We start from the raw sequence: 12,226 nt of genomic DNA on the forward strand, positions 1-12,226 counted from the left end.
CCCTAGGAAACAAGCTTGGGATCTAAACTAAGGAAAATTTACAAAAAAAGGGAGAAACTAAGAGGCATCAAGAAATAAAACAAACAGGAGAAGAGCAGATGAATTTTGTTCTGTAAAGCAGAAAAGGGTAAACATCCAGGATTCCCCAAAAGCAAAGGGCCAGAGTACCCACACTCCCATCTCTATCCCAGAACAAACTTATTTTTTCACTAACCCTTGACAAAATTTGAACATTTAATTCCCCAAAATAAGTACCTATCTATGCTCTCTCTAGTCAAAACAGAAGGCTTGCTCCTTATAAACAGAATTGAAACTAAAAATCTAATCTTAATATGTAAAAATATTCCACTCCATACCCACCAAAAAAAAAAAAATATGCATTCAACATCAATAATATCTCAAGTTTCTAAAATAAAAGTTAATATCCAAAGTTGGGAAGAGCAAAATCTCCAAAACAAATTATATTCCTAAGAAAGCAAAAACACAAACACCTTAGCCAGAAAGCTAAATTGTAACACTTAAAACCAGAGATGTTACATGCACTTGCAACAAAATAATAACTTTTACTGAAGAAGAGTTTTAGCAGTTAGTAGACCTACAGCAAATTGAGTTTTATGTGTCTATTGGTGCAAGCTTTAGCAGCAACTTCTTACTTCTCAACTTGAGGGAGGATGTTATGGAAACATCAGCAAATTGAGTTTTATGTGCAAGCTTTAGTAGCAAGTTCTTATTGACTAGCTTGAGGGAGGATGTTATGGAGTCGGTAGAACTGCAGAAGCTTAGCTTGAGGAAGTTATGTAGTTGAAGATGTTAGTTGTGTTAAATGTGTGAGTAATCTGCTGTGGTAGTTTAAGACATTTACTGTGATAGTTATGTTGGTTGTGTTAGTTGTATAGTTGCGCAATCAACAGTTGAGAATCAGTTTTTGTGTTAGTCACAAGGATTGCCAACGTGGATTCCTTGTATAAAAACTTTCTCTTACTTTTCAGTTGATGTAATTTTTCAAGTCAATAAAGAAAGACTTCCAAAAGAATCTGTTTCTCTCTAAAAGGCTTTGTTCCTCTGCCGTTTTTGTTTTTTTTTTTTTTTCCTGTTTGTTTCCTTAGAAAGTTGTGAAACTTTCTGCTTCCTTTTCAAACTGATCCTAGGACTCTTTCAGCGTCTCCAGGAATTTTACTCTGTAGATATGAAACAAATACCATATTCGAAGGAGTCCAGGTCCGAGTGATCAGGAAGTTTGGTCTTGGCTAGCTTGAAAAAGAGAACATAAGTAGATCAGCACCCTGATCCTTAGACTTCCCAGAGCCACTGGAATCTTCAATGAGCTTGGAAGCAGCATCAGACAAATCCTTTGAGTACTTATCCTGCTTCAGAATCGTCCGCGCCGGGAGTAGAGCCTTTTGTTCAGAGCTAGAAGCTTTTTGCTCTGAAGCAATGGCTTGGTTCTTCAAACCCTCATTCTCTGCTTGCTTCTTGATCAGTTCAGCCTCCAGGGATTCAACTCTAAAGTTATGATCCACCTCAGATGATTCATAACTCTTTAGCTTTGCCTCTGCTTCTGCTAACTCACTAGAACTTAAGGTAACCTCAGCGGTCAGATTGGACATTCTGCTCTCTAACATCTTCAAAAATGCATACAAGACTACCTTGTCCTGGGAAAAGGAGAATATGAAATGGAAAGTTGAAAGAGGAGAATAAACAGAAGAAAATGGACTAAGTATTAACCCAAACAACGGAAACTTCAGAAGGCACAGATGCCATCAACTCAGCTGATGAATCTTTTACTCCTGCAGAGCAGAGCCTTTTAGATAGTTCTAAAGCTGCAGCTGGATTCTCCAATATGTTCTACATACCTATCTGTTCCACTTGACCCAAGCCTGGTGAGAGACACGATGACCTCACTGGTGGCCTCCTCAGCTCCCTTTCTTCCAACAGGAGTTTCTTTTTCAATTCCTTCAACGTTCTGAGAGGAATCAAGTAGAAATTTAAACCTCTTTGCACGGATAGGACCTTGTAAATCTTATGATAGAAAACTTCAGACCTTGTAAATCTTATGATAGAAAACTTCTAGCAACCGGAGTTCTGCATCAGGATGAGACAACTCAACCTGCTCCAGAAATTTTGATTTTAAGTAAAAATGGGAAGCACAAACAGAATCTTTTAGAGTAACTTAAGAAATTGATCAGCATACTCACTTCATACTTCATGTCATGATGAAATGCTACTTTGAGAAATTTCAGACTTTCTAATTCTGGCAGAGGAATGTCCAATACTTCATAGTACAATATGTCAGAAGTCTGTCCAAGAACATGATGAGAAAAAGCATAATATTAATTTTTCCATTAAATTTCAACATCCACATTAACTAGAACCACGACTACTACCTGATTGTACTGAACCAGCATACCCGCTAAACGAGCAATGCCACGGTACTTAATAGGTTGAGGTTTGGGTTGCTGAAAGAAAAAGCTATGTGACGTAAGCCTGATTTTGGAAGGATTTTGGAAGGATCATCCAAATTCAATTGCTGAGCTACGTACTCTTTCCACAACATCATCATACGTAAAAAGATTTGACCTTGACATTCAAAATAAATAGCATCAGATACAATTACTCGGTAATATACATATACATAAAATAATGCACAATCAACAAAGATAAATCTGCAGTAAAATTACAGAATTCAACTTCATCTAATATTAAGCCCTTACATCTCTAGACAAAAATCATCTTCTTTCGGCTTTTCAAGAGATCGGAAGTGAGCAACCAACTACCACATAAAATCATGCAAAATTTAGCAAAGTTAAATGATGAGTTGATGAGTACCAGTTAATTATAAAAACAATAAACACAATGTCTAGGAATGACAAGGAAGATGTTCACTACAAAAAAGCAAAGGGATAAATCACAAATGTAGGGAGATTGTTTCTTTCAAATGTATGAGATTTTTGAAAGCAAACAATATCTCCATCTTGAAGCTACAACAGAGACAATGCCGGAGTTAAACATTATCACAGGGAAAACAAATCACACCATGTCTGTTATGCGTAACATTTACCTGGCTAGCTCGAAATGTATATCCATTTTCAATGGGTACGCACATCACATTGGGCTCAAACTTAATTTCCTGAATATCAAAACATGAGTAAGCTACCATCCTCAAAATAATGCATACAACCATGCAAATTTAAATATGACATGCTAACTGATTATCAAATAAGCCAACGTTCCATACAACCTCTAGAAGGGACTTAAACCACAAAATCTTGTCATTGGAGATCTCAGCTCTAAGACAACTCAACTCTTCATGGTCCACACTTTTAAAGGACAATATTAAAAGTCAACCCTTAATAAATCAGTCACTCCAAATAACCAAAGCATGGAGAGACAGACAAGTGGTCTTAAGACGAGTTGCATAGTGTTGAAGTGTGTAATTCTATATTAGGATATTAGGATTGTAATCAATATATATTAAGAACAAAATTTGTAAAATAGGAAGTTATATTATTCATTTCATAGATTAGATTATTTATTTCCTAGATTAGTTCTTTGTTTTCCTATATATTCATGTATTATTTTCTGATTAATACACAAGAAATATTTAGCTCTCTTTGATTTTCCACATGGTATCAGAGCTAGGTTGTTAGAAATTTTAATTTTTTTTTTCCGCTGACGATTAAACATCTCTCTCCAGTGTTCAAAACCTTCATCTAACCATACACGTTTCATTGTCTCTATCTCGCCGGCAAAACCCCACAAAGATCGACGTCATCACCTGTCGCACATGCTTCCACGCGCAGTGTTTCTTTTCGATAGATCCAACTTCTTTTCTGACAAGCGTCAGTTCTCATCGCCTGCACCAACTTGCTCAGAAGACGACGGCGAGCAAAACCCACTAAGGTTTTACTACCTTCGATGTCAAACTCTGACAGCTTCACCAGATTCTGCTACCGTCCTTACCGAATCTTCTGCTCAAATCTGTTTGTTTACTTTGTGTTACCTCTGATTCTAGTTTCCGATCAGATTTGCTAGTTATCATGGTTACTTCCAACTCAAACTCCACTTCTGGTGGTTTTTCTTTCTTGTCTCTTCCACTAATCACCACTGATACGTTGATTGGGAGTGCAAAGTATTCTTCTTGGGCTGCCTCTGTCAAGTTATGATGTACGGGTCAAGGTCTGGAGGATCACTTGACCACAAAGGCTACCGACATCACATCAGATAAGTCTTCCTGGATCAAAACTAATGCTTTATTGTGTAATCTATTATGGCAGTCAATCGACGCTCATCTGCATCCCATTTACAAAACATACCGCACATGGTGTGAGATATGGAGTCAAGCTAAACTATTGTATACCAATGATATTCAACGCTTGTATTCTATTGTGTCCAATCTCAGATTTTCTTGGTAAGATGGCCTCCCTCAAGGCAGAGTACAATCTTCTCCTACCCATTGGTAAAACTGCTGCAGAAGATCTAGCACAACGAGATAAATTCTTCATGGTTCTAACCCTTGCTGCTATTAGTCTTGATCTCACTCCTGTACGAGATCAGATTTTAGCTAGCGTTACTGTGCCATCTCCTGATGAAGTATTTGCTAGGTTACTTCGAGTTTCATCCCTAAGTACTGTCCCGAATTTTACCATTATTGACTCTTTTGCTCTGGCTTCTCAATCTCAAACTACTTATAAAGGAGAATAGGGAGATCGTGGTCTAAGGAAATGACCCAAGTGTAGTTACTATCATCGTTGGGGCCATACCAGGGGAAAATGTTACAAATTACATGATCGCCCTACTCAGACCGCTAATGTTGCTCAACTAACATTCGTCCTGACTATTCTGATGGACACACTCAACCATCATAAACTCTCACTGAGGCTGATTACGAAGAATACCTCCAGTTTCAAGCAAATAAGCAGTCTTCTCCATCTATTGCCTCTATCGCTCAATCAGGTAATTTAGTTGCATGCCTTACTCAGTTTTCTTCTCTTGGACCTTGGGTTCTTGACTCAGGTGCTTCTGACCACATTTCTGGTAACCCTCACTTACTTTCTCATTTAACTAATGTTACATCTTTACCATTCGTCACTTTAGCCAATGGCTCCAAAGTTGTTATTAAAGTTGTAGGTCATGCCAAACCACTTCCATCCTTAGAATTAGAATCTGTTCTCTATATTCCCAATTGTCCATTTAATCTTGTCTCTGTCAGTAAACTTACCCGCTCTTTAAATTGTTCTATATCTTTTGATACTGATTCTGTTGTTATACAGGATCGAGGCATGGGACGGATGATTGGCACAAGACATGAGTCACAGGGCCTCTATCATTTCCATGTACCACTTATAGCCTACACTGTCACTGAATCTCCAACACTCGTTCATAATTGTTTGGGTCATCATAATTTAGTAAAGCTTAAAAAGATGTATCCAGGTCTATCTAATTTATCATCTTTAAATTGTAAGTCACGTCAGCTTGGAAAACATTCTTGTAGCACCTTTCCAAAGCGTGTCAATAAATGGGCTGAGTCCCCTTTTGAGTTAGTTCATTCAGATGTGTGGGGACCTTGTTGTGTGTCATCGGTTTTAGGTTTTCAGTATTTTGTTACCTTTATTGATGATTACTCATGTTTTACTTGGTTATTCCTGATGAAAACTCGTTTCGAGTTATTTTCTATTTTTGAATCTTTTTGTGCAGAAATTAAGGCTCAATTTAATTCTGTTATTCGAGTATTACGCAGTGATAATGCTCACAAGTATTTCTCTGATCCCTTTACTAAATTCATGTCTTCTCAGTGAATCCTTTATTAGTCCTCGTATGCTTATACCCCACAACAAAATGGGGTTGCTGAGCGTAAAAACAGACATTTCATTGAAACTACTCGTACCCTACTTTTACATAATAAAGTCCCTTTCATTTTTGGGTGGATGCTGTTTTGACCACCTGTTTCTTAATCAATCGGATGCCCTCTTCTGTCCTCAACGACAAGGTACCTCATTCCATTTTATCCTATCCCTCCTCGTGTCTTTGGGTGCACATGCTTTGTCCATGTTTTCCCTCCTAGTTAGGACAAATTGACAACTAAATCTACAAAGTGTATTTTCTTAGGGTATTCACGTCTTCATAAAGGATGTAAGTGTTATTTTTCATCAACACATTGCTATTTTCTCTCTGCTGATGTTACGTTTTTTAAGTCGTCCCCATTATTTTCTTCATCTACCTTAGATTGTGAGTCAATAACCATGGTCCTTCCCATGTCATCCATTACCAATCTTACTAAGTCTGTCATAGCCCCACAGTCTTCTACTATCGAGTCTCCCATCACAGACCATAATCTTGTTCCATTTATAGGTACTACTCCTGATCCGGCTAGCGTCCCTAAGGCTCCTGTCGATGGCAGTCCTGCTCCTAATTCCTCCAATTCCACGGTCCTCTTTCCTGATGATCAGTTTCCCATTGTCATTCATAAAGGTATGCGATCTACTTGCAACCCTCATCTGATCTATAATTTTTTAAGTTATCATCATTTATCTTCATCATATTATGCATTTGTGTCCACACTTTTTTCTGTTTCAGTCCCTTCAAATGTTCATGAGGCACTCTCTAATCCTAGATGGCGTCAGGCAATGGTTGATGAGATGGCTGTTTTGCATCATAATCACACATGGGAGTTAGGTCCATTACCTCCATGACATTCGACTATTGGGTGTCGCTGGATTTATACAGTCAAAGTTGGTCCTGATGGTCAGGTTGATCGCTTAAAAACCCAATTAGTTGCCAAGGGCTACACTCAGATACATGGGATGAATTATTTTAATACTTTTTCCCTGGTTACTAAGATGTCTTATGTCTGCTTATTCTTAGCAATGACGGCTATTCAACATTGGCCTCTACATCAATTGGATATTAAGAATGTCTTTCTTCATGGTGAACTTCAGGAAGATATTTATATGGAGCAACCTCCTGGGTTTGTTGCTCAGGGGGAGTCTTCCTTGGTATGCAAACTTCGTCGTTTTCTGTATTAGTTGAAATAGTCTCCTCGTGCCTGGTTTGGAAGATTCAGTATTGTTATCCAAGAGTTTGGTATGATTCAGTGCGAGTTTGATCATTCTGTCTTTTATAGACATACATCACCAGGGCAATGTATCTATCTTGTTGTCTATGTTGATGATATTGTCATTACAGGGAGTGATCAAGATGGTATTGAACAATTGAAGACGCATTTATTCAAACACTTTCAGACCAAAGATTTAGGACTTCTTAAATACTTCCTTGGTATAGAATTTGCTCAGTCCAAATCTGGTATTGTTATCTCTCAGAGAAAGTATGCACTAGATATTCTTGAAGAAACAGAAATGTCAAATTGCAGACCAATAGACTCTCCTATAGATCATAATTTAAAACTCTCACCTGGATATGGGGAGCCGCTTGCTGATCCTGAAAGATACCAAAGATTGGTTGGTAAACTCAATTATCTCACTATCATACGACTTGATATTTCCTTTTCTGTGAGTGTTGTAAGTCAGTTCCTACAGTCTCTATATAATAGTCATTGGGATGCAGTTGTTCGAATTTTAAGGTATATAACGGGTGCACTAAGCAAAGGCTTGTTATATGAGAACAAGGGTAATTCACATATTGTTGGATATTCTGATGCTGATTGAGCAGTGTCTCTATCTAATAGACGTTCTACTTCGGGTTTTTGTGTTCTTATTGGAGGAAACCTAGTGTCTTGGAAAAGTAAGAAGCAAGCTATTGTTGCCCGATCAAGCGCAGAAGCTGAATATCATGCAATGGCCTTAGCTACTTGTGAGCTCATTTGGTTAAAGCAACTGATTCAAGAGTTGAAATTTGTAGAAGTGTCACAAATGAAGTTACTCAGTGATAATCAAGCTGCTCTCCATATTGCCTCTAATCCAGTATTTCATGAGAGGACTATGCACATAAAAATTGATTGTTATTTTATTCGAGAAAAAGTTCTATATGGATGTATTACACTAGTCATGTTAGTTCTAATGACCAGTTAGCAGACATCCTCGCTAAATCTCTCAGGGGTCCACACATTGATTTTATCTGTAGCAAGCTTGATGCATATGACTTATATGCTTCAACTTGAGGGGGAGTGTCGAAGTGTATAATTCTATATTAGGATATTAGGATTGTAATCAATATATATTAAAAACAAAATCTGTAAAATAGGAAGTTAGATTATTCATTTCCTAGATTAGTTCCTTGTTTTCCTATATATTGATGTATTATTTTTTGATCAATACACAAGAAATATTTAGCTCTCTCTGATTTTCCACACATACCAGCAAGAACCGTACTCACTCAAGGGCAAAGAACACCTAATTATCATAATTTTATGCTCACAGGCAAGGATGACATTGGCTTCAAGTCCAAGCATAACAAAAGGAAATCATCTCCAAAAAATAAGAAATAATATAAGTCTCTAATTGGCCACAAACTATTAGCACACCCAAACTTTAAATTTCATAAAACGGTGTGATTAACTACTCCTAACATGTATCATTTTAAAAAACACTGCAGTTGCTTTTTGTTTTTTTATTTTTTTTAAATTTAAGACCATTTTTTCTCGAGAAAATTATGAGTGCTCGGATCCTTTTTTTTTTTTTTTTTCCCCCAAATACAGTATTAAATGCATTTTGCATTAGCTATTGAATAAGTAAAACAGAAAATAAGTTTGAAATACAATAGCAATCCACTCCTTAGTCACAACAATTGAAGAGCCAAACCCCAACATTAAGCCTATCCTTTTTGCAGCTTTTCTAATAAAGTAATGGACTAAGAAATTCTTAAACTACTCAGCTTGAGTTCGCCACCATCCATTTAGGGCTTCTCATGAAAGATAAGCTACAGGAAACAAACCTCATAGAGTTCGATTTCTTCATCAGGAGCGTAGCCAGCCATTTCATTTAGTTTTGCCAAATATTCCATCGGCTTACCAGTACTCTTCACAAAAAGCCTTCCAACATAGCTGTTATCATAGAAAGACAATCTCTAAATTAAATGGAGTTATTCCGGAAGAGAAAAAGAAAAAGAAAGAAAATACACTCACAGACACAAATATACAATATAAAACAACAAAGTACCGTAGCTCTTCTTTCTCAGGGTCATAAAGCTTGAAAAAAAGTAATATATTTTCCTCTGTCTTGTCAGGCGGAGCAATAGGCTGTAAATCCTAAACAGAAAATACAAACGTAAATAACATTTATTTTGATTGGTAAGCAACTCTAAATTAAATGTTTTTTAGGGCTATTTAGCTTCAGGTATTTTTGATATTATCATAACAGTACAGATAGCTATAGAAATCAGCATATCGACTTTATATTAGTAGCCTCACTGAGGGATGCTTCTATTCTGCTAGTGGACACCTGCCCACATGTATCCACTACTTTTTATCAATATAATTTCCATGTTTCTTTAAAATTAACAGAAATAACATTAATAACATCACTTAAAATAGGATGATAGTTCATGGAAGAAACTAGGAAGCCTAAATAGGAAGGAAAGGATTACCAGTCCATGCTCTACTTCCAAGAACAACTTCAACTCTCCATTATGAACCTTATTTGATATCCCCCTTAGCTGCCCAACCTAAAATACCAAGATAAAAAAAAAAAAAAAAATTTGAAACTAGGTAATGCATATCTTCACATCCTCAGGCACTAAAACCACTAAAAGAAGTGCCCAATTTATATAGTAAAACCATTTCCAACAATGACCCCCGAACGACAAAATGGAAGAAGACATTGCCAAAGCTGATGACAATTTGATACAATATTGCAGAAATAAAACATAATGCTGGAGATAAGCAACATCAATTATCTCATAACAAATGCATAGCAAAATTGAAATGTATATTTTCATGTAGAAAACCTAAAACATAAAAACTATAGATTTGTGACAATTACCACAAAGTGTTGTACCATTAGCAAGAGCAGAAAAGAAATACAGTGGATGGGAATTAGCACATACACTGAAACAAATGATCAAAATCATAATCCTAAATAAATGAAGAACAATGATCAGAACAATTCACTGGTTCTTCCAAGGAAACATATGGATATTAATTCACGAGGAAATTACAAATCATACAGGATTACATGTTTGCCTAATATAGGCAATTGCAAGCAACATATTAGCAATGGCCCAAAAGAAGAATGTTTATTATAATTACATCACAAGGAGTCCCTTGAACAAATTTGGCGTTGCCCGAAACTAAACAAACCTACCACAAAACTCTTAAAACAGTAACTATAGGGTAGTAATAGCAAGCGGAACCACTTACAGTTTGTGTTTCCTCTAAAGTTGTCAACGGCCGATTAGGGCGGTATGTGTGGTTCTGGCGCTTTGCCCACAGCCAAAACTGCTAAAGTTACACTAGAATACCAAACTCTTTAGCAACCTGTTGCGGCACACACCATCCATCACATCAAGTCACTGATTCAATACATTGAAAAACCACACTAATGCAACATATAGAAAGTGAGAGAGGCGGAGATGGAGGTGTGTAAATTCACCGAAATAAAAACATCACAATTGCTAGTAAAAACACATTAGATACTCCAAAAAGATGGCACCTTGAAGCGGTAAAAATGTATCTGCTTTTGAATACGGAAACTCCTGACTTTGTCATGATCCACAAGATCAAAATATATATGCCTTCCAATTTGTTCCACAAGGTCCTCATCTCGTGCAACCTAGAGATATCATGTAACTACTAAGAAGATATGCTCAACTAGGTGTCGATATTAACTATAATCAATAAATTTAGTAGTAACAAAACAAAGATTGAGAGGCCCAACCTTTATAATTCTATAAAGGTGTGCCTCCGCCTTTTCTTTCTTCAACCTCTCCTGGGAAAAATCCATAATGTACATCAACGTGTTTCGCAGCAGAGACAATGAATTGAAACTTAAAAGAGTAGTTAATTAGATTATACTGAGAGAGAGCAACGGAGATCACCAAAAGGTGGTAAAAAAATCATGAGACACGAAGAGTGGAGTCTTTTATTACATTAATTGGTTCTCATTTGAAAAATGCAGTTGCACCTAGATGGATGTGCTAATGTTACTGGCCAGTAGTAAATATTAATTGCCTTGGAGAAGAAAATGGTGGCATGAAAGAAACAAACAGTGATTAGCCATAATAAGCACACTCAAATTATGCCTGTTCTCTTATTGCTTCGTAATTTAGATAAATCATGAAATGCTAAAATAATGATTTAATTTTGCTTCTTAATCTCGGCTTCAAAGTGGAGCCCCGCCAAACACTACAATATTTGGGAAGTGAGAAACAATTGTCTTTGGCCATGTAGGTGATCGTGAGGAGGCTCAATCCCCAAATCTCATGGGAACAAACCATATCAACTATTCGGCTAGGCCCTCATGGGTGTCAAGGACTCAACCATAAACACTATATTTCATATAATGTAGGGATGGAAAATTCATTGCATAGTAGTACAGTTCTTTTAATATTTCTTATGCTCTATATCTGATTTAACATTCCTATAATAAGATGAAAAGGAATGATAAATAAAATTCATGTCTTACAAGAAATAAAAACATAAATCAAAATGAAATTTATGTATGTACATGCGCACAATCTTATTAAAGTTTGAAAGGCAAGAAAGTGAAAATCCTGGCAGAGGAAAATGAACAAATGCTGTAATCTTAACAGTATATGATAATTATTTCAATTAATAAAACAAACATATATATAAGAGAGAGTATTTGCATAATTACAATTTCAAGCTGCACATCCAACCTTAAGAATTTCTGTTGTTGCGTTACATTCATAGACCAAATATAAAAGCTGAGTGAGTCTAATGATTGAAGCTACAATAACTCTATTTACTTAAAGTCCCAGCAAACAAATGATTCAACTTACATAGAATTTAAAATGAAATTCTTGAAGAAGATGCTTAAGAATAAAGCATTAATATTCTTAAATTACCCCAACACAAGGAAATAGATCTATATCTAAACTAAAGGTAAATATTCCTAAAGACTAAAGCAATTAATAAAATTCCTGGGAAGAAGGAGAGTATATAGTATTCTTAAATCTCTTCTCAACAAAAACCTGTATTATAGATCATAAAAGAAAACTTATGCCATAGGAATAACTCTTTCAACATTTTGGTATCAATAAATGATAGAAATCTATATATGCTTTCTGTAGGACACAAATGCAGCCTGTATTAAAG

General features: G+C 36.2%; 1 pseudogene; it reads right to left on the reverse strand.

The window, feature by feature from the left end:
• Positions 1 to 1,247: 1,247 nt before the first annotated feature.
• LOC116130954 lies at positions 1,248 to 10,892 on the reverse strand (annotated as a pseudogene).
• Positions 10,893 to 12,226: the final 1,334 nt, after the last annotated feature.

The sequence above is a fragment of the Pistacia vera genome, unplaced genomic scaffold (genome assembly GCF_008641045.1).
Source record: "Pistacia vera cultivar Batoury unplaced genomic scaffold, PisVer_v2 Contig227, whole genome shotgun sequence".
Taxonomy (NCBI): domain Eukaryota; kingdom Viridiplantae; phylum Streptophyta; class Magnoliopsida; order Sapindales; family Anacardiaceae; genus Pistacia; species Pistacia vera.